General features: G+C 43.6%; 1 protein-coding gene across 1 annotated transcript in view; it reads left to right on the top strand.

The window, feature by feature from the left end:
- Positions 1-5,936, top strand: part of Twnk (twinkle mtDNA helicase) — a 179,308-nt gene extending 173,372 nt beyond the window's left edge. The window contains exon 6 of the transcript XR_009057548.1: positions 5,892-5,936. The gene's annotated coding sequence lies outside the window, so the exon portion shown is untranslated. The remainder of the gene's footprint in view (positions 1-5,891) is intronic.
- Positions 5,937-22,166: the final 16,230 nt, after the last annotated feature.

Below are 22,166 nucleotides of genomic sequence, written 5' to 3'. Positions count from 1 at the left end.
CCTTAGGAGACACATTGACAACAATCAAAAGTTACACCAAGTTTTGGCAAGTCTGACTGAACTCTGACAGACTTTCCGTCACATTTCCTTACAGCTACTTAAAGCGCACTTTGCCATGTAATCGGATCCCTTCCAGTGGGCGAGGGGGAGGGGTCTCCCCAAGGCAGGATTAAACATGATGACAGTCTGGAAAAGCAGGGGCTGGGGTTTAGGTACAACAGTAAGGCAGTAATACTTGGGGAAGGGCGGGGAGGAGGCGCGGGGAACCAGCTTTAGCCAGCCTAGGCCGTAAGAGGGAACACAAGGTTTCTCTGCTTAGATGAGCACCATACCTACCTACTCTGCAGAGGAAGTGCCACCCTGAGCTGAAAGACAGCAGCTGGAAGTAGCTGGACAAGAAGACAGGAGAGCATTGAGGGACAATCAGGCCAGAGCTGCGTTGCTTGGTGGCCTGAAGCCAGAAGGAAACTGTCTTTCCCACAATAGGTGAGGAAGAAAAGCAAAGAAGGCTGGTGTCCCCTGGATGTCCCCTGGATATCCCCCGGCCATTCTTTTCTGTTTTGTTTTGCTCTGTTTCGTTTTATTTTTGTTTTTGATTTTCGAAGCAGGGTATCTCTGTGTAGCTTTGGAGCCTGTCCTGGAACTCGCTCTGTAGATCAGGCTGGCCTCGAACTCACAGAGATCCTTCTGCCTCTGCGTCCCGAGTGCTGGGTTAAAGGTGGGTGCCACCGCCGCCAGGCTCCCCCTAGTCATTCTTGGAGTGTGAAATGTATCCATGCAGGAAGTAAGCTCCATGCTTGCAGGAGCAGAACCAGAGAGGGGTGTCTGTGGAAGAAAACTGGGGGAGGAGAGACCGCAAGCCACAGGATGGGAGGGGATCCTAGGGGCTCAGATTCAGGGTCGCGACAGTCATAAACTAGGGTCGTTGTTCTGAAATCTCTCTGAGCAGCTGAGAAAACCAAAGTGAGATGCACCTTAAAGAAAACGATGGAAAGCCAGCAGAATATCAAAGAAAAGGTCTGTCTCCTGAGGAGCAGGTGAGTGCTAAGGTAGGAGCAACAGGATGAGAGAGAAAGGGAGTGGGGCTGTGACACTGGCCTGCAACAAGGCAACAGAGAAGAAGGCAAGGCAGAGCCTATGCTGGGTGAGCAAAGCAAAACAAAAGGGATGCTACCTTGCTTTCTGTAGGTGTACTAACTCTTTTGAGTGAGGAAAGGGGGCTGGTGAGTGTTGTAAAAAGGCCGCTTGTTTGTTCCCGACTGCTCAGCCCTGAATAACCACACAGAAACTGTATTAATTAAATCGCTGCTTGGCCTATTAGCTCTAGCTTCTTATTGGCTAGCTCTTACATCTAATTTAACTCATTTCTATTAATCTGTGTATCACCACGTGGCTGTGGCTTACCAGCAAGGTTCCATCTAGCATCTGTCTCTAGTGGGGCTACATGGCTTCTCTCGACTCCGCCTTCTTTCTCCCAGCATTCAGTTTAGTTTCCCCCCAAACACCCCCCCCCGCGCCTAGCTCTACCCTGCCTGTGCTAATGCAGATTCTTTATTCATTAACCAATAAAAGCAGCACATACAGAAGGACTTCCTACATCAGGTGAGTTTGTTCCCCAGGACTCTCATGGTAGAAGGAGAGGACACAGACTCACACAGGTTATTCTCTGACCCTCAGAGCACCATGGCAACCATGCATATTCCTCACTTCCGGCCACAATAAATACATTCAATAACAGAGAGGGATGCTTTATAAAAATGAGAAAAACACCTTCGAGTGCAGAAAAGTTCTCACCATCACTGTGCACCAGCTCGGCACCTGACCAGGTACTTCCGGGGCTCTGAGTATGGACTCTGGAGAGGCAGCAAAGGAGGGATGTCACCTTCACCAGTGCAAGTCCAGCCACATGGTCCCAGTGTGAGCTTTGTCACCGTTGTTCTTCCTTTGCTTTAATTCTATGGCTTTCTGGGGCTTCTGGTACATTTCATTTTGTTTAAAGAGCCATTAATGTTAGTTAGCTTAACATGGTATGAAAATGAATATAAACATAGGAATGAAAATGAATATAAAACATGAATGACCAGCAGGATGGTGGCAGTGCACACCCTTAGTACAGCCCTCGGAAAACAGAGGCAGGTGAATCTCTGAGTTGGAGGCTGGTCTGGTCTACAGAGCTGGGACAGCCAAGGCTATGTAGAGAGACCCTTATCTGAAAAAAAAAAAAAAGAGTAATTTATTTGGGTTCACAGCCTCAAATGATCCAGTCTCTGACTGACTGACGGATTGACTGAATGACTGGCTCTGATGCTTGTGGCTGTGCTGAGGAAGGATGTCACGCGGGGGCCTATGGCGAGACAGCACTCCCTACCTATGGCAGCAAGGAGCAGAGAGAGAGAAGGAAGAGGGAACAGGATGCCGTCCCTGGGGGTGCACCCCAACTCTCTTCACCAGAACGCTGCTTCTCAAGCTTCTGCCCTTTCCCAGTAATACATCAGATTAGGTGCCCAGGGCCAGTTAGACGCCTCAGTAGGTTAAGGTGCTTTTAGCCTTGATGGACCCACAGGGCCTACGGAGGAAGGAGAGAACCGACCGCCAAAAGCGACCCTCTGATCTCCAAACACATGTGCATGCTTGAGGAAACACACAAACACACATGTACATACACACACTGAATGAATAAAACGTTTAAAAATTTTATGGGCCCTTCAGTGGATTAATCAGAGTCCTCAAGATTAAATCACATCCCTAACAGAGGGCAATTATTAGTCTCTAGCCTTTGGGAGAGATTTTGTAACAGGGACGCTGGTGGTCAGCTGGGGATCAAGGGCATCTTTTCCTGAGATGGACAAAGAATTAATGTGAGAAAGTCAGAAGACCAAGCCTGGGAGTAAGTAAAACCTTTAGTCCTGTGAGATGGGAGGGGCCCTAAATCTCGGGGTCTACTTGGGTACTTTCTAGGGCCCCTGGGTCCTCCCTCTCCTCCTCCTAGCTCGGGAGGTGGAGGTAGAAGGATATGGAGTTCAAGGTCACCCTCGGCCACAGAGTAAGGTCAAAATCAGTCTGGGCTACCCAAGAGCTTGTGTATGTATATAAAAAGCAAATATCAGGGGCTGGGAAGATGGCTCAGTAGGTGCGCTTGAGGACCTGAGTTCAAATCCTCAGAACCCACAGCAAAGTCAGATGACTGTGGAGAATGTCTGTAATTCCAGTGCTTCTTCATGGAGATGGGGAGAGACGGGAATCCCCTCAAGCCCATAGACCAGCCATCTTGGCTACCCAGCAGAACAAAACAAAGAGATGTTATTTCCAAATAGGTGGAAGGTTGGGCCTAGAGAGATAGCTCAGCAGTTAAGATTGCTCACTGCTCCATCAGAGGAGCAAGTTCGGATCCTAACACCCATGTCAGGTGGCTCCCAAAAGCTGCATCTCCAGGATCTAATGTCCCCCTTTTGACCTTTACACTTGCACACACACACACACACGTGTACACACACACACACTAAAATAAGTATGAAGGTGAGGATCAACATCCAACCTTGCCCTCTGACTTCCACAAGAATGCCGAGGCACTTGTGCATGCGTTTGTGTGCACAGTCAGTTCCAGACTGATTTGACCTTACTCTGTAGCTGAGGGTGTGCATGCACACACACACACACACACACACACATGAGAGAGCTACTGGGCTGAGATTGTAACTGAGCATTTGCTTAGCATGTACAAATCTCAGATTCAATTAAAAATTCAACAAGTCAGCCGGGCGGTGGTGGTGCACGCCTTTAATCCCAGCACTCGGGAGGCAGAGGCAGGCGGATCTCTGTGAGTTCGAGGCCAGCCTGGTCTACTTCCAGCTAGTTCCAGGACAGGAAGCAAAAGCTACGGAGAAACCTTGTCTCGAAAATCAAAAAAAAAAAAAAAAAATTCAATAAGTCATAGAGCTTCTCAGAGTTGGAAGAAAGTATGTTTCAGCATATCAACCAGATAAAGAATTAAATAATAAGGTCTGAACACATAATAGTATAATTTAATCAAGGGAGAGGCAAAAGAATCCTAAAAGCTTCCAGAGGATTCAAACAAATTAGAAAAAAAAAAAAAAACAATAACAATAAAAAAACCCAGCATGCTCATACAGCCTGTTGTAATACGAGTGGCAGGGCTGCGTCCCCGGCACCCGGCCGCCCACATGGCTAGCTTATGCCCCCAAATAATTACATGGAAACTGTATTCTTTTGAACACTGCCTAGCCCATTAGTTCCAGCCTCTTATTGGCTAGCTCTTACATATTGATCTAACCCATTTCTAATATTCTGTGTAGTAGCACGAGCTGGCTTACCAGGAAAGATCTTAACCTGCGTCTGTCTGGAGTGAGACAATCATGGTGACTCCTCACTCGGCTTCTTTCTCCCAGCATCCTGTCTGTTTACTCCACCCACCGAAGGGCTGGCCTATAAATGGGCCTAGGCAGTTTCTTTATTATTTAACCAATGACCTTCCTCCATCAACAGCCCAGGAGGAAGAAGTAATACCTGTTTTCTCTTTTTGATTTTAATTTATTGTATGAGAGTGTGTGCTCACTGGTGGGTGTGTGCACTTGTGTGTGGGTGTGCACATGTGTGTGTGGGTGTGTGCATGCACGCGCATCACAGTGTCAGAGTACAACTTCGGGAGTCAGTTCTCTCCTTCCGCCATGGGATCCAGGGGTGAAAATCAGGTTGACAGGACTGTGTGCTGAGAGCCTTTGCCGCCTCAGTCATCTTGCTGGCCCAGGTTTTTGTTTTTTCATTTTTCAATACAGGGTTTTTCTGTGTAGGCTAGGCTATCCTGGAACTCATTTTGTATACCAGGCTGGCCTCAAATTCAGAGGTCCACCTGTCTCTTCTCCCCCAAGTGCTGGGGTAAAAGGTGTATGCAGCCACACCTGTCTAATCATTTCGTTGTTGCTGTTTGTTTGAGACAAAGTCTCACAATGTAAGACTGGCTGTCCTGGAACTCACAGAGATCCACCTAACTCTGCCTCCCAGGTGATGGGATTAAAGGTGTGAGCCACCACATCCAGTATCAACTACAACTTTTATATTGAGATGAAGTATAATTTTACTAAAATCTGGAATAAAGATATTCTTAGGCATCCAGGAGGTGGGGGCACATACACACTTAAACCCCAGCACTTGGGAGGCAGGTAGATAGATCATTGAGTTCCAGGCCAGCCTTGTCTACCAAGTGAGTTCTGGTACAGCCAGGACTATACAGAGAAACCTTGGCTTAAAAAAAACAAAAAAACCTTGGCTTAAAAAAACAAAAACAAACAAACAAACAAAAAAGGTGGTGGATGCCTTTAATCCCAGCATTTGGGAGGCAGAGGCAGAGGCAGAGGCAGGTGAATCTCTGTGAGTTCGAAGCCAGCCTGGTCTACAAAGTGAGTTTCAGGACAGCTTAGAACTGTTACATAGAGAAACCCCGTCTCAAAATAAAACCAAAATAAAACAGAAAGATACTCGTAGAGCGGTGGGATGACCTGGAGCAGTGGCCCTCAGCCTTCCTCATGCTGAGACCCTTTAATACAGCTCCTCGTGTTGTGGGGACCCTCAGTCACAAAGTTATTTTTGTTACTACTTCATAACTGTAATTTTACTACAATTATGAATCGTAATATAAATATTTTTGGAGACAGAGGTTTGCCAAAGGGGTCAAACTTATTGGTTGAGAACTGCTGGCCTAGTGGCTAAAACATTTGTTAATTAGCCTGATGACCTAATTTAACCCACGGGACCCACATGGTAGAAGGAGAGAGTTGGTTTCTTCAGGTTGTCTTCTGACCTCTACAGATACACAATGGCCAGAACATGGCACACACACAGTAAATAAATGTAATTTTTAAAAACTGAAAAACAAGCTGGGCGGTGGTGGCGCACGCCTTTAATCCCAGCACTTGGGAGGCAGAGGCAGGTGGATCTCTGTGAGTTCGAGGCCAGCCTGGTCTACAAAGGGAGTTTCAGGACAGGTTCCAAAGCTACAGAGAAACCCTGTCTCGAAAAACCAAAAAGAAAAAAAAAAAAAAAAGCTGAAATCTCCCAAGCTTATGTCTCAGATCATTTGCTACCCACAACCTCTGAAAGACACTTCAGATGTAGTTAGAAAGATATGATAGTCTTTTCCCCCTAAGAGTTGTTTACTGTTATTTTATGTGTTTGGGTATTTTGTCTTCATGTTAGTATGCATACCATATGCATGCAGTGCCTGCAGAGGCCAGAAGAGGGCGTTGGAACTAGAGTTGCCAACAACTGTCAGCTGCCTTGTGGCTGCTGGGAACCCAACTCAGGTCCTCTGAAAGAAGAGCAAGTGCTGTCAATGCTGAGCCGCCTCTCCAGCCCCAAGATATGGTAGTCTTTAAAAACAGAAACAGAGAAACTCAAGGGCTTGAGAGATGGTTCGGGGGTTAAGAGCACCAGCTGCTCTTCCAGAAGACCTGAGTTCAGTTCCCATTACCCACATCAGGTGGCTTACAACTGCCTATAACTCCAGCCCAGGAAGTCAGACATTCTCCTCTGGCCTTTGAGGGCCCTGCACTTACATGTACACCCTCACACACAGACACATAGCCATCCATACCCATAATTAAAAATAAAATAAACAAGTAGGCGGTGGTGGCGCACGCCTTTAATCCCAGCACTTGGGAGGCAGAGGCAAGTGGATCTCTGTGAGTTTGAGGCCAGCTGTTATCATTTATAAAGACTCGTAGGTGACCTGAGGTCCCATGAGGGGCGGCAGCAGGTCACCCGAGGCCTCTGTGGGTCCCCTTGACAGGTGGGAGACCACCGGTGGGTAAGAGACTCATACACCATGCAGAGAGAGTTTGTGTATAGAGTTCATTTAGTGGGCTATGGAGGGGAAAGGAAGGGGGAAAGGGAGAAAAGGGAGAAGGGGAGAGAGAGGCAGAGGCAGAGAAAGGCAGGGGTGGGGAGAGAGGCAGTAGTTACCTCTTCAGAAGAGGGCCAAGAGACAGAAAGAGAGAACAGGCTGGAAAGGAAAATCTGCTTGCCTCAGATGGGGGGAAGGGTTGGGAGTGGGAGGGGCTTGTCTCTTAAAGACACAGGGTACCCAAGTGACAGACCAGGCCAGCAGATTATAACACCAGTCTGGTCTACAAAGTGAGTTCCAGAACAGCCAGGGCTACAGAGAGAAACCTTGTTTTGAAAAGCCAACTAACCAACCAACAAACAAATATGCCTTACAAAAATAACCCAAACCATGCTACTGTGATGGTTAATCTTAATGCTTGATTCATGAACACCCGCACATCTCCAATGATTAATCTTGTCTACCTGATTGCATGGAAAAACACCTAGAAGTTCAACAAAGCACACCTCTGAGTGTGTCCTGGGGTGTCTCCAGAAACACTTAGACCATAAGGGCTAAGTTTATTTTTATTATTTTGTTTTTTTAGATAGGGTTTCTCTGTTTAGCCCTGGCTATCCTGGTGTAAATGGAGATTGCACTTTGGTTTCCCGGCCCAAATAATCACACAGAAACTATATTAATACAACACTGTTTGGCCAATGACTTAGGCATATTCCTAGCTAGCTTTTACATCTTAAACTAACCCATTTCTATTAATCTATGTATCACCATGAGACTGTGACCTACTGGTAAGATTCTGGCGTCTTTCTCCTTTGGCAGCTACATGGCATCTCTTTGACTTCACGTACTCTCTCTATATATCTCTGTTTATCATGGAACTTATTCTGTTGACCAGTCTGGCCTCCAACTCAAGGGTATGCCTGCCTCTGTCTCCCAAGTGTTGGAATTAAAGGACTGTATCACTATATGAGGGATTTTTTTTTAATTTATTATTATTTTATTTAGTTATCTTCTCTTACATGTATGTATGTGCCCAAGGGTGCATATGTGTAACTCATGTGCTCAGAGGCCAGAGGGGGTGTCTGATTTCCTGGAGCTAAAATTACAAGCAGTTATGAGCTGCCTGATTTGGTTGCTGGGATCCAAACTCTCTTAACCACTGAGCCATCTCTCCAGCCCCATGGCCCAGCTGATAGTTCAATCTATTGATGGAATCAGATGTTGAATATTGGGGGGGGGGTAATGGAACTCTGGAGGATAGGACCAGGTGAGAGAAGTATCTCAAGTGACCTTGTCTTGAACCCTTCCTGTTATGGCTCTGTTTGGCTTCCTCTCCCTCATGGTGTGACCTGCTCTGGGATCTCTTGATCCCTCCATGATGGATGGAAAACAGAGGCAAAAGGAACATTTCCTGTGTTAAGTTGTCCTTACCGGGTGTTTCATTGCAGCCATGATGAATCTGGCTAATGCACATCAGTAAGCTCTGTAGTCTGGGGGACACAAAGAGACAGGGTGAGTATGTAAATGAGTAGAGTTTTGTAGATAGAAGTTTCTGTCCCACCCAGTCCTGCAGCCATTCAGTCCCAAATAAACACACAGAGGCTTATATTAATTATAAACTATTTGACCTATTGTTCAGGCTTATTACTAACTACCTCTTACTATTTAACTCAACCCATAATTCATGGCTATGTTTAGCCACGTGGCTTGATACCTTTTCTCAGTAAGGCATTTTCTTCTTCCTCTGTGTTTGACTGGAGACTGACTCTGCCTTTCCTTTTCCCAGAATTCTCCTGGTCTGGTTGCCCCACCTATAGTTCCTACCTTGCTACTGACCAATCAGTGTTTTATTTTTTTAAATATTTATTTATTTATTTATTTATTTATTTATTTATTTATTTATTTATTATGTATACAACGTTCTGTCTGTGTGTATGCCTGCAGGCCAGAAGAGGGCACCAGACCCCATTAAAGATGGTTGTGAGCCACCATGTGGTTGCTGGGAATTGAACTCAGGACCTTTGGAAGAGCAGGCAATGCTCTTAACCACTGAGCCATCTCTCCAGCCCACAATCAACGTTTTATTAAACTAATATGAGTAACAAATCTTTACAGTGTACAAGAGCATTATCCCACAGCAGAATTTAGTAGAGTGAGGTCCAGGAGGAGGTGGGAAGATGTGGTAAGCTCAAAATTAGAAGAAGCCAGGCATGGTGATACATGCCTTTGATCCCTTTAGTTACTCTGTGTCTTCAGGGTCAACCTGGTCTACATAGCGAGTTCCAGGTCAACCAGAGTTACACATTAAAACCCTGTCCAAAAAAAGAAAGAAAGAAAAGAAAGAATGCACACAAGCAAGGGTAATAAACCCAGAAGAATGAAAATAAAATGAATAATTTTCAAACTAGCAAAAAATTCTACCCAATAAAAGTTATGAAAGAAGTAAAATGGAAAACTTACATCTAGTAAGTAGGAAATATGGAATAAGATAGTTCATAGAAGTCTTGGTTCATGACAGCAATTAAATAAATGTGGGAAAAGATGTGATTAAACTTGTAAATCAAGTGAAAGAATCTCACATTAAATGCAAGTAATTATTGAGATGAAATGTGTTATCCCATTTAGAGAGATACAGAAAATCTGAAAATAAAGAGGAAGAAAAAGACAGTAGAAAGTTCACACCTGTAAATGGGCATTCCGGAGGTTCACATCTGTAAATGGGCATTCCAGAGGCTCACGCCTGTAAATGGGCATTCCAGAGGCTCACACCAAGTGGGCACTCTGGAGGCTCACGCCTGTAAGTGGGCATTCCAGAGACTCACGCTTGTGAGTGGGCACTCCAGAGGTTGAAGCAGGGTCATCTTCAGTTTGAGCCAGCCTAGGCTACATAGTGTCCCCAAACAAAATCAAACAAAAAGACAAACTAATGAACTAATCAAAAGGAGAAGTCAATCATAAAGGGTGGAAGAGATAATATATGAAGAAATGGATTGAAGGAGATATAATAACTGTGAAGTACTGGTATAAACTTGAAAAGTATAAATTATAGTCAGTAAAATTTGGGGGTAGGAACAGATAAACCAGCAACAGTAGAGTCCTGTCTCAAAAGAATGTTTCATTACTTATTTGTTGTGTTTGTAAGCCTTTAAAAACATTTTTTATACAAGGTCTCACTATGTAGACCAGGTTGTCCTCAAACTCACAAACATCAGCCTGTTTTTGCCCTCAGTTTTGGGATTGAGGGCATTTTAGTTTTTTCTAACTCTGTGTGTGTGTGTGTGTGTGTGTGTGTGTGTGTCTGTTGTTGGGATTTCTGTCCTGCCCAGTTCCTGCAGTCATTAAGTCCCAAAGAAATCACACAGAGGTCTACATTAACTATAAACTGATTGACCCATTAGCTCAGGCTTCTTATTAACTCTTATTTATTTATTTATTTATTTATTTATTTATTTATTTATTATGTATACAATATTCTGTCTGTGTGCACGTCTGCAGGCCAGAAGAGGGCACCAGACCTCTTTACAGATGGTTGTGAGCCACCACATGGTTGCCGGGATTGAACTCAGGACCTTTGGAAGAGCAGGCAATGCTCTTAACCACTGAGCCATCTCTCCAGCCTCCTTAACTCTTATGACTTATACAGCCCATTATTAGCCAATTATTCTTATCTGTGTTAGCCATGTGGCTTAGTACCTTATGCAGAGGGGCAGCTACATTTTCCTTCTTCTGTGGTTGGATCAGGACTGCATAAGCTTTCTTCTTCCCAGAATTCTCTTGTTCTCATTGACCTGCCTCTACTTCCTGTCTGATTGTCCCGCCTATACTTCCTGTTTGGGTACTGGCCAATCAGTGTTTATTTAATATATAATTGACAGAATACAGACCACTGTCCCACACCGTGTGTGTGTGTGTGTGTGTGTGTGTGTGCGTGTGGTATACATGAATGCAGGTGCCCACATAGTCCAAAAGAGGGAGCTGGATCACATGGAACTGGATTCTAGGTGGTGGTGAGTCACCTGATGTGGGTGCTGGGGAGAAACTCTGGTCGTCTGCAAGAAAAGCACACACTCCTAATCACTGGGCCTTCCATCCATCCTTCCTTTTTTTGTTTAAAAAGAAATGTAAGTTGACACATAATAGTTCTACATAATTCGAAGGAAGGTACAATAGCTCAGTGCATGTTTGCAATATGTAACTAATCTTTGGCATTAATGACATTTCAGGTAAACTAAATAAAGAAATACTATTTAAACGTTATGACTAAGAATCTCAGATGAATAGATGGGAGAAAATTAACTTCTCAATATTTATGGAGCATTAGTACAATTTCACTCCGCAGTATGTGACCAACGAGCTTGAATGAACTTCAAAGACTCAGGACCATTGAAAACCAGTTTCTGGTTCGGAGAGATGGCTCAGCAGGTGTGCGCTCTAGTCTGACATTGTCTTGATGCACACTAAGGTGCTTTTGGAAGAGGGAACCTCAAGTGAGAAGATGCCATCCCTAGATTGGCCTGTGGGCAAGTCTCTAGTGCATTTTCCTTTCTTTTTAAAGATTTTATTGATTTAACGTGTATGTGTGTCTGTGTAAATACCCTGTGTTCATGCAGAGCCCATGATGGACCCCTTGGAGCTGAGTTGCAGTCTGTTGTGAACCACCTGACCTGGGTGCTGGAATCCAGACTCCGATTCTTTGGAAGTGCAGCCAGTGCTCTTAACCACTGCGCCATCTCCTCAATCCCCAAATAAATAATACTTATAAAAGATTTATCTTATTTGGGGGGCTGGCTCAACAAGTAAGAGTACTTGCTGCTCTTGCAGGGGACCCGGGTTCAACTGCAGTCCCAGGAGATCCGATGCCTTCATTTGACCTCCATGGACACAAAGCATGCACATGGTGTACATGCATATCTCCAGGCAAAATAGTCACATATAAAATAAAAATGAATAAATCAAAAATTTAAAACCTCATAAAAATATTTCTTTTGTTTTTATTCATGTGTGTGTATATGTGTGTATAGCACATGTATGGGACACCCTTAGAGGTCAGGAGAGGTTGCTGCATTCCCTAGAGCTCGAGCTACAAGCAGTTGTGAGCCTCCATGTAGATGCTAAGAATAGAACTCAAGTCCTCTGCAAGAGCAAGAAGAGTTCTTAACTGCTGAGCCATTTCTCTCCAGCTCTTAAAGAAATAGCTATCCCTAAAAAGCTAGTTCTCCCCTCACAGCGGGTGACTTGAGCTTCTGAGACCTCAGAGCCCACCCCCTAGTGACACACCTCCTCCACCAAAGACATACCTACTCCAATAAGGTCACATCTCCTAGACTGCCACTCCCTATGGCCAAGCATTCAAGCACATAAGTCTCTGACTTACTCCTATTCCTTTTCAAACCACCACACCCCATCACTTGGCAACAAGCAGCCCAACCATGGAGGGAGGTTGGGGTGGAGGGAGGGCAGAACTAACATGGTGCCCAGTCAGATTAAAGGCTCAAAGTGGGGAAAAATAGCGGGATGCTTCAGTACGATGAAAATGTGGCTGGTTCACGTGACAGCAAATGCACCTGACACCATTGTACCATTGAAAAGGCAGCCAGGGCTGGAGCAATGGCTCAGTGGCTAAGAGCACTGCTCTTCTAGAGTTCCGTACCCAGCACCTATATGGTGGATAAAACCATCTGTAACTCTGGTTCCAGGGAACCTGACGCCCTCTTCTGCCCTCCAGGGGCACTGCATGCCTGTGGGACACAGGCATACACACAAGCAGAAACCCATATACACAAAACAATGTTTAGAATTTTTAAAAAGAAAATCAGAGTCTGGAGCTTGCCTAATACACATGACACCAAGCAACAGCATGGCTGCACAGACTTGTAATCCCAGCATTCTAGAGGCAGAGAAGCAGGGAGGTCAGAAGTCCAAAGTCATCCCTTGCTACCCAGAAAGTTCAAGGCTAACCTGGGCTAGAAACCCTGTCTTGTAAACCACAATTCAGAGTTTAAAACAAATACAAAGAAATGCAGGGCCAGTGAGATGGCTCAGAGGGGAAGGTGCTTGCCTGGGTTTAATCCCTGGGGCCCACATAAGGGAAAACCTGACTCTTGCAAGTTGTCCTTTGACATGCACAGCACGGCACACAAATAAGAATAGATGCACACACAGAGAAGCGTGAGTGCACATGTGTGTATCTATATATACACACTAATTATATATATACATATAAAATGTAAATGGTACAGCATATGTAAGTGTCTCCGAACATATTTCCTTCAGTCACTTCAAGTTCATCTTGTTTCGTCTGAGACCCCGACCTCCTGTTTGCTTCCAAGATTGGAGGGCAGCTTCTGCTGAGGCTTTAGGCTCTGTGGGTGTGGGAGACACATGGCTGTATGGAGGCCACTTTCCAACAATGAACTGCTTGGTGGCACTTGGGATGAACACAGGAGTCAGGAAGGTGATGTTCCAGGACCATCCTTTCCTGGATTCCTATATCAACAGCAGCAAATAGTTACCAGTACAGAGCTATAGGACCTGAAGGAAAAAGGAGAGAGAGATTAAAGGTCAGACAGGACCTTGATTTAGCAAAGCTCAACATCACCAGCAGTGAGACACATCAGGGTGTATCCTCCTGATACCTGTGTCCTCAATGGGGCATGATGAGATCACTTCACCTCTGTGGTCTTCCCTAGTTCATAGCTCAGTCTAAGAATGAGAAAACCAACCAGGCAGTGGTGGCACACACCTTTAATCCCAGCACTCAGGAGGCAGAGGCCAGCCTGGTCTACAGAGTGAGTACCAGGACAGCCAGAGATACACAGAGAAATCTTGTCTTGAAAACAAAAACAACCGAGAGAGAGAGAGAGAGAGAGAGAGAGAGAGAGAGAGAGAGAGCGAGAGAGAGAGAGCTACCTGCAAACCTAGGGTACACATCTGTGATGCTCAGTCTTAATTATCAACTGAACCGGGTTGGAAATCAACTAAAATCAGGCATTCCTGGGAGGGATTTTCTTGATCAAATTATCTGTGTGGGAAGGTACACCCTAAATGTGGATGGCATCTTCTGATGGCAGCCCAAATAACAAGAAACATGATCAGGAATGAACTAATATTGTCCTAGCACTTGGGAGGCAGAGACAGACAGATCTCGGTGAGTTCAAGGCCAGCCTGATCTACCTAGTGAGTTTCAGGACAGCCAGGGCTACATAGTGAGACCTTGTCTCAGGACAAGCTAACATCGACAGATGTGGAAGACAAAAGCTTTGCTCTCACCTGCTTGTCTTCAGTGCCGTTGGCAAGTTCATCCACTCTGCTGTTACTATGCTCCTTCACTGACATTAGAACCCAGTGTCTCGGGCCTTCTAACATGGACTTGGTGTGGGATAATTGTATTCTGTCAATCATGTTTTAAATAAACGCTGATAGGCCAGGCGGGAAGCATAGGCAGGTCAACCAGACAGGAAGTAGAGGCAGGGTATTGAGAACAGGAGAATTCTAGGAAGGAACAAGCTCTTTCCCTACTCTTTCCCAGACTACAGAAGAAGCAAGATGTGATCTACCCTGCTGAAAAAGGTACTGGGCCATGTGGCTAACATAGATAAGAATAATGGGTTAATATAAGTTATAAGAAGCCTGAGTTAATGGGCCAATCAGTTTATAACCTAATGTAGACTCTCTGTATGATTTTCTTTGGGGGCTTACCGACTGTGGGAACTGGGCAGGACGGAAACCCCAACAAGCAGCCTGGTCCTCGTGTTACATGGACTGAAGGCCAGCAGCTCTCCAGGAATCCCCCAGCCGTCAATCCCAGATTGGGAATGCTGAAACATACATGCTTCTTGCCTGAGCAGCAACCAGGGTCTCATCCTCCACTGTGGACAGGTACATGGGACTATGCCGACCATGTGGCATGAGTCAATTGAATTAAATGCCCTTTCAGTAGGCATTCACCCTGCTGATTCTTCTCCTATAGCTCAGTGATTCTCAACCTTCCTAATGCTGCGACCCTTGAATACAGTTCCTCATGTTGTGGGGACCCCTAACCATAAAATTATTTTCATTACAACTTCATAACTGTAATTGTGAGACTGTCATGAATTGCAATGTAAATATTGGCATGTGACCGCTGTGAAAGGGTCCCTAGACCCAAAGGGGTTGTGACCTACAGGTCGAGAAGCACTGCTCTAAAGTCCTCCCAGACCTGCCTCTCCACGTTGATAAGAGAATGAAGAAAACAGTTGCAGAGGCTAAGAATGCAAGGCCACTATCATGTGATGTCTACTAAATGTAATGTGGGTGTTTTAACTGCAGCACAGTGCAGCAGCTCGACCAGTCTGGCCACGGCAGGGTGGGAATTCTGCTCCCGTAGGCACTGTCCCAGTCGCTGCCACTAAAAGTTGCTTTAACTAAATCTCTATTATTCTATTTATAAATAAGACTTGAGATTCAAAGGCTGGGGTGAGAACCTGCGAGCTCAGAGAGGGGAGTAGCAACCAGCTAACCCTCTCTCCTTGCTGGTGTCTCTGAAAAAGAGCAGCATCCTTCAACTCTGCCAAAGCATAAAAAGCAGCACCACTCCAAATCCCTCCTGGCTACTTCCTGTGTCTCTCTATCTCTTCCAGATGCCCTCGGCTCTATGATTACTTTCTGTCAACTAGCTGCTAACTCAGTCTCCTGATCCGAGGTTAATTTTATTTAATTAGTGCACTGCAAATTTGGAGTTCACAGTGAGATAGAATATCCCCCGAGGAGTTCCAGTGGCACAACTTGGTTAAGCAGTGTGCTGCTGTTGTTTGCTTAGCTGAGGACAAAGGTACCATGGTAATGTAATCTGTTAGAGTGCTGTCCTTATACAGAATATCTCTTGAGGAAGGTTGTTTCCTAATTTTCTGAGACATCACCACACTGACATCCAAAGGGGTTGTACCAGCTTGCATTCCCACCAGCTATGCAAAAGTGTTCCCTTTTCCCCACATCCTCTTCAGTATAAGTTGTCATCAGTGTTTTTGATTTTTGACCATTCTTACAGGTGTAAGATGGAATCTCAGAGTTGTTTTGATTTGCATTTCTCTGATGACTAAGGATGTTGAACATTTCCTTAAGTGTCTTTCAGGCATTTTAGATTCCTCTGTTGAGAGTTCTCTGTTTAGGTCTGTACTCCATTTTTTTTATTGGATTATGTGATCTTTTGGTGTCCAATTTCTTGAGTTCTTTGTATATTTTGGAGATCAGACCTCTGTCTGGTGTGGGATTAGTGAAGATCTTTTCCCATTCTATAGGCTGTCGTTTTGTCTTGTTGACTGTGTCCTTTGCTTTACAGAAACTTTTCAGTTTCAGGAGGTCCCATTTGTTAATTGTTTCTCAGTGTCCGTGCTGTTGGGGTTATATTTAGGAAGTGGTTCCCTGTGCCAATGTGTTCAAGTGTACTTCCCACTTTCTCTTCTATAAGGTTCAGTGTGGCTGGTTTTATGTTGAGGTCTTTGATCCATTTGGACTTGAGTTTTGTGCATGGTGATAGATACGGATCTATTTTCATTTTTCTACATGTTGATATCCAGTTATGCCAGCACCACTTGTTAAATATGCTTTCTTTTTTCCATTTGATATTTTTTGCTTCTTTATCAAAGATCAGGTGTTAGAAGATGTGTGGATTGATATCTGGGTCTTTTATTCGGTTCCATTGGTCGTCCTCTCTGTTCTTATGCCAATACCAGGCTGTTTTCAGTACTGTAGCTCTGTAGCAGAGTTTGAAGTGAAGGATTGTGATGCCTACAGAAGTTCTTTTATTGTACAGGATTGTTTTGGCTATCCTAGATTTTTTGCTTTTCCATATGAAGTTGAGTACCATTCTTTTAAGGTCTTTGAAGAATTTTGCTGGGATTTTGATAGGCATTGTGTTGAATTTGCTGATGTATTACTTCTTTGATGATTGTTCTTGTATATAGTTTCAGTTTTGCTAAGTTTATTACCTTTCCTTTCTATTTGAACTATACTTGATAATCATTCTTATTGTATATAGTTTTACTATATGTTGAGTTAGAACCTTTCCCTTTATATTAGACAAAAAGGGAGAAATGTTACAGAGTTTTTGTTTCTGTTGCCTGTCCATTGTTCAACTGAAAAGAGGCAGAGTGTTCATTCAACTGTCCCAAGTGAACCAATGAATCTTGTTGGACTAAGATGAGAGAGAGAGAGAGAGAGAGAGAGAGAGAGAGAGAGAGAGAGAGAGCCAAAGGGAAGAGGCAGGCTTGAAGGTGATGCAGACTTTTTTGAGTCAGGAAGTGGTGGTGGCGATGGGTTTTCTGCAGTTATCTTGCCACCCAGGTAGCAAGGTTTTTATTTTATATTCTGTCCTTTAGTTTTATAATAAATAAACTTAAAAGAAATCAGTAACAGCTATGCAGAGAAATCCTGTCTCAAAAAGCCTAATAATAATAATGTTTTTTAATATTTATTTATTTATTATGTATACAATATTCTGTCTGTGTGTATGCCTTCAGGCCAGAAGAGGGCACCAGACCCCATTACAGATGATTGTGAGCCACCATGTGGTTGCTGGGAATTGAACTCAGGACCTTTGGAAGAGCAGGCAATGCTCTTAACCTCTGAGCCATCTCTCCAGCCCCCAATAATAGTGCTTTTAAATTAAAAGTTTTTTAAAAGGTGGGCTGGAGAGATAGTTCAGTGGGTAAAAGCACTTACTACACAAATGGAACTGATGCAAGCTCATGAACCAACATAAATTTCATAGCAGCAAATCTCAAACAAGGTAGAAATGTGAGTGGATTGTCTTCTGATCTCTTCATGTGGGTTGTGGCATGTACACCACATCTGCTGTGGGATAATGCTCTTATACACTAAAGATTTGTCACTCATATTAGTTTAATAAAACACTGATTGGCCAGTAGCCAGGCAGGAAACATAGGCAGGGCGATTAGGCTAAGAGAATTCTAGGAAGAGGAAAGGCAGAGAGTCAGTCACTAGCCAGACACAGAGGAAGCAAGATGAAAATGCCTCACTGAGAAAAGATACCAAGGCACGTGGCTAAACATAGACAAGAATTATGGGTTAATTTAAGTTGTAAGAGCTAGTTAGTAATAAGCCTGAGCAATAGGCCAAGCAGTTTATAAAGAATAAAAGCCTCTGTGTGTTTCTTTGGGACTGAATAGCTATAGGACCAGGCAAGACAGAAAGTTCCATCAACTTCTCCACATAAGAGCATGTACATGGCATCATACATTCACACCTGATACACAAATTTAAAAATAGAAAGAAGAGAAGGGAAGGTGTGGTGTGGGGTGTGTGGGGAGAGCAGTGGGTCTGGCTTTGCTCCTAGAAGAGAGAGAACTTGGATGGCAGAAATCTGGGTACTCCTGAAGTGACCCACAGAGGCTATGGTCTTGACCCACATAGGCATCTGTTGTGTTATTGTTCTAAGACCACCAGCAGAGTTCAATTCAGTGGGAAGGGCAGAGTCCATATTCAGCTGGTTGGAGTGGACCATAGAGTTTCCTGGTGACTCAGAGGGTGATAGAAGGACACACAGAAGAGAAAAAGAAGGAGTTAAAAGATTGGACACCCTCTTTAATTCAGGAAGTGGGGAGAAACAAGTGTTCATCACTCCATTGCTTCATGGATCTCTCAGGGTTATTCCCTAATATTTACTCCCAAGTTTTATTTCATTTTTAAAGATTTATTTATTTGTGATTTAAGTATATGAGTGCTCTACTTACATGTATGCCTGCATGCCGGAAGAGGGCGCCAGATCTCATTACAGATGGTTGTGAGCCAATATGAGGTTTCTGGGAACTGAACTCAGGACCTCTGGAAGAGCAGCCAGTGCTCTTAACCACTGAGCCATCCCTCCAGTACCCAAGTTTTATTTTTTAATAAAATGAAAAAGAAAAAAGAAAAAGAAATCACTATATCTGGTGTCCAGCTGGGCAATATCACATGGAGGCTTTTAAAGCTGCTGCTTCCCTGTGTGTCCCCATGCCACCATGAGCCACTGGCTCATCACACCAAGATCTTTTCCTGCTGCAATCGGTACAACCACCCACCAGCTCTGCAGTCACCTGAGTCATACACTCACAGCAGACCCTGTCATTCAGGTGGCTTGGTGTCTCCCCCACGCTACGTCCTATCCAAGACTCTCCTGCCCATTTTCCCTGTGTCTGCTTCTCAGGCCACTCCCTCCCTTTCCCTGCATAGCTGAGACAAATACCTGGGCAGAGTGGAGCAAGCCAGCCATTCCCCTCCCAGGCCAGTCCCGTGTAGACAGAACAAGCACCAGACTTGAGTAACTAGTCCAGCTGCCTGGCCATCTCACACCCCCACAGCCACCACAGCCCTCAACTGCTGTGTTCCTGCTAGGGTCTGGGGTTTTGCTGTGGCTGCCATGACTGGACTTGTACCATCATGCTGAGCAGCAGCAGCAGGCGGGGTGGTCCTGTCCCATGCTGCTGTACCCCAGCCTTGTGGATTTATCCTGCTGGTTTCCTTATCTTCAGACAGCTCACCCCTTCCTGGCAGATTAAGAGAGCAACGGCAGTGCCCTGTCCCATCCCTTCCCCGGTGCTTGCCCTCTATGCTGGCACCATCACAACATCACTGCAGTGGACTCCCCACCACCTCATCTCCATCTATGCTTTCAGCAACATCAGAGCTGGTGAGACACTTGGGAACTTTTAAACAGAGAAAAATCTTTCCCATAGAAAGAATCAGAAATATCACAATGCAAGGAGTTAGGGCCCTATTTAATGCTACTATAGATGGCTTGCGAATGGAAAAAATAAATGAGGGGGTAAACAAACAGCTTGGATTGACACGATGCTGATCTTAATCATTATCAATTTGATCATTCATATTTTATCCTAAAACAGTGGTTTGATAACTGTGCCAAATATGATAATTTGACTAATAAGATACAAACCTGAAAAAGACTTAATATTGATAAGATACAAGGTTTAGAAGGGCTTACTACTGATAAGATACAAGAAAATAAGTAAAATTTGGCTGATAAGATACAAGCCTTAAATGCCTTTAATCCCAGCACTCGGGAGGCAGAGGCAGGTGGATCTCTGTGAGTTTGAGACCAGCCTGGTCTACAAGAGCTAGTTCCAGGATAGGCTACAAAGCTACAAAGAAACCCTGTCTCTAAAAATTAAAAACCAAAAACCAAAAAAAAAAAAAAAGATAAAAGACTTCCTATTGATAAGATACAAGACTTAGAAAGATTGTAACTGATAAGATGCAAGTCTTAGAAAGACCTACTAATGAAAATAAGAAACATTCAGACAGAGGAAATCAGAGCAAAATATACTGCACCATTACATCATGAAATTTAAAAGAAGCCGCCCAAGATTATTTAGAAAACTAATCTTGACTTATACAGTTACCATTCAAGAACAAGAACCAGATGACAGGCATCCCAAGTCTATGCAGAAGCTAACTGGAGTCCTGTCAAAATGTGAGGTTTGAGGAGACTTAAGAAAACAGTAGTGTCATCACCTTTTGTGAAGCATATGTTAAATTAATGGGCCATTTGGAATGGAATCATTCCTAAAAACAGTGCTCTTTGTAGAGATAATCCAATCAGAAGGCTCTAGCCTTCTGGAGTATGCAGAAAGTGCAGCGAAGACCAACCCTGGGCTTGTGAATGCACCAACAAACGACAGGCAAGGTAACCTTTGCCACTGGGAACTGCCTTAGGGGACTTCTCGCATGCCCCAATGTCAAATTTGGCTCAACCACTCCTGACAGCGTTGGAGAAACTCCTCCACAGAATAACTAAAGTACCTAATGCCTGTTGTTAAAAACCATACTGCTCTGAATGACAGAACAGCTTCAAAAGCTAAAACAACATTTTCAGGAGAGACAATAAAACAAGTATTTTGGCAAACCTCTATAAATGGCTAAAGACCAAAGCTAAAAATGTAGATAAATGCCACTGTAATTGAAGATTTGGTTGACACAGGCGTAGATATAACAATAATTTTAATATCTTGGCATCCAGATTGGCCTCTTTAGGAGGTAAATGTTCAACTTCGTGGGATTGAAACTTTATCTTAGGTAAAACAAAGTGCAAGATGCATTGAATGTACAGGGCTAGAAGGACAGGTAGGAAAATTAACACCATTTGTGGCTAAATAACAATGAATTTGTAAGGACATGATTTGTTATAGCAATGGAAAACACAGATTAATATTCCTATAGTCTCAGAAACAAACCATAAAATAAAGAATGCTTCTGAAAGAAATATTTAAAGGTATTATAAAGAACAGTCACAGACTGTTCAGGTTGTACATAAGCAGGGCTCAACAGCTGGTGGTCTTTCAAAGATATCAATAACCCTGTCATTAAAATGGTCAACTGATGAGCCTGTCTGAGTAGAACAATGGTCTTTGACATCAAAAAAAATTTACAGGCACTAGAATAGTTGATACAGAAGCAGCTAAATATTCAACATATTGAAGAATCAACCAGTCCTTGAAATTCTCCTATGTTTGTCATTAAAAAGAAATGGAAAATTTTAACAGATTTAAGAGCCATAAATAAGGTGATCCAGCCAATGTGCCCTTTACAGCCTGGAATTCCCTTGCCTCAACTGTTGACTGTATGTGATTCAAATTGGACAAGCAGGACACAAAAGAAGACAACTGCCAAATTTTGCCAAGACAAGGTGGGACAGTCCTTTGTAGGTCAAAGATGGATGTCTCAATGTTGCAAAGGAAACCTGGGCTGACTTTCCAGGCAGTCAGATGTTTCTGTAATTTCATAGTTTTGGAAGTTGCTTGCTCTGCATTTCCTGCTTACTCGGGTAATGTTATAATCCTTCTCAGATCTTTGATGGAGTTAAAGACTAGATAGTTATAGTTACAGTTTTACTTAATCATTATAGAAAGTAAATTATATACAAAACTTTGAACTCATCAAAGAGGATAGATAATGGAGTATTTTCTCTGAATTTGCCAATGCAAATGAACTTGATTTTGTGAATGTAATTCTTACTTGATAATTGTTTTATTGCATATAGTTTCATTTTGTTAAAGTTAATACCTTTCCTTTCTATTTAGACAATACCTGATAATTATTCTTATTGTATATAGTTTTGTTATGTTGGAGTTAAAAACCCTTCCTTTTTATTTAGACAAAAGGGGGGAAATGTTGGGAGATATTTGTTTCTGTTGATTGCTCCAAGACCACCAATAGAGTTTGACCTAGGTTCAGAAGGCAGAGTCCCCATTCAGCTGATGGGAGTGAACTATAGAGTTTCCTGACAGACTCAGAGAGAGATAGAAGGGTACACAGAAGA

Source organism: Chionomys nivalis, chromosome 8, assembly GCF_950005125.1.
Source record: "Chionomys nivalis chromosome 8, mChiNiv1.1, whole genome shotgun sequence".
NCBI lineage: Eukaryota > Metazoa > Chordata > Mammalia > Rodentia > Cricetidae > Chionomys > Chionomys nivalis.
The sequence above is the reverse complement of the archived record's forward strand: the minus strand, read 5'-3'. Positions and strand labels throughout refer to the sequence as shown.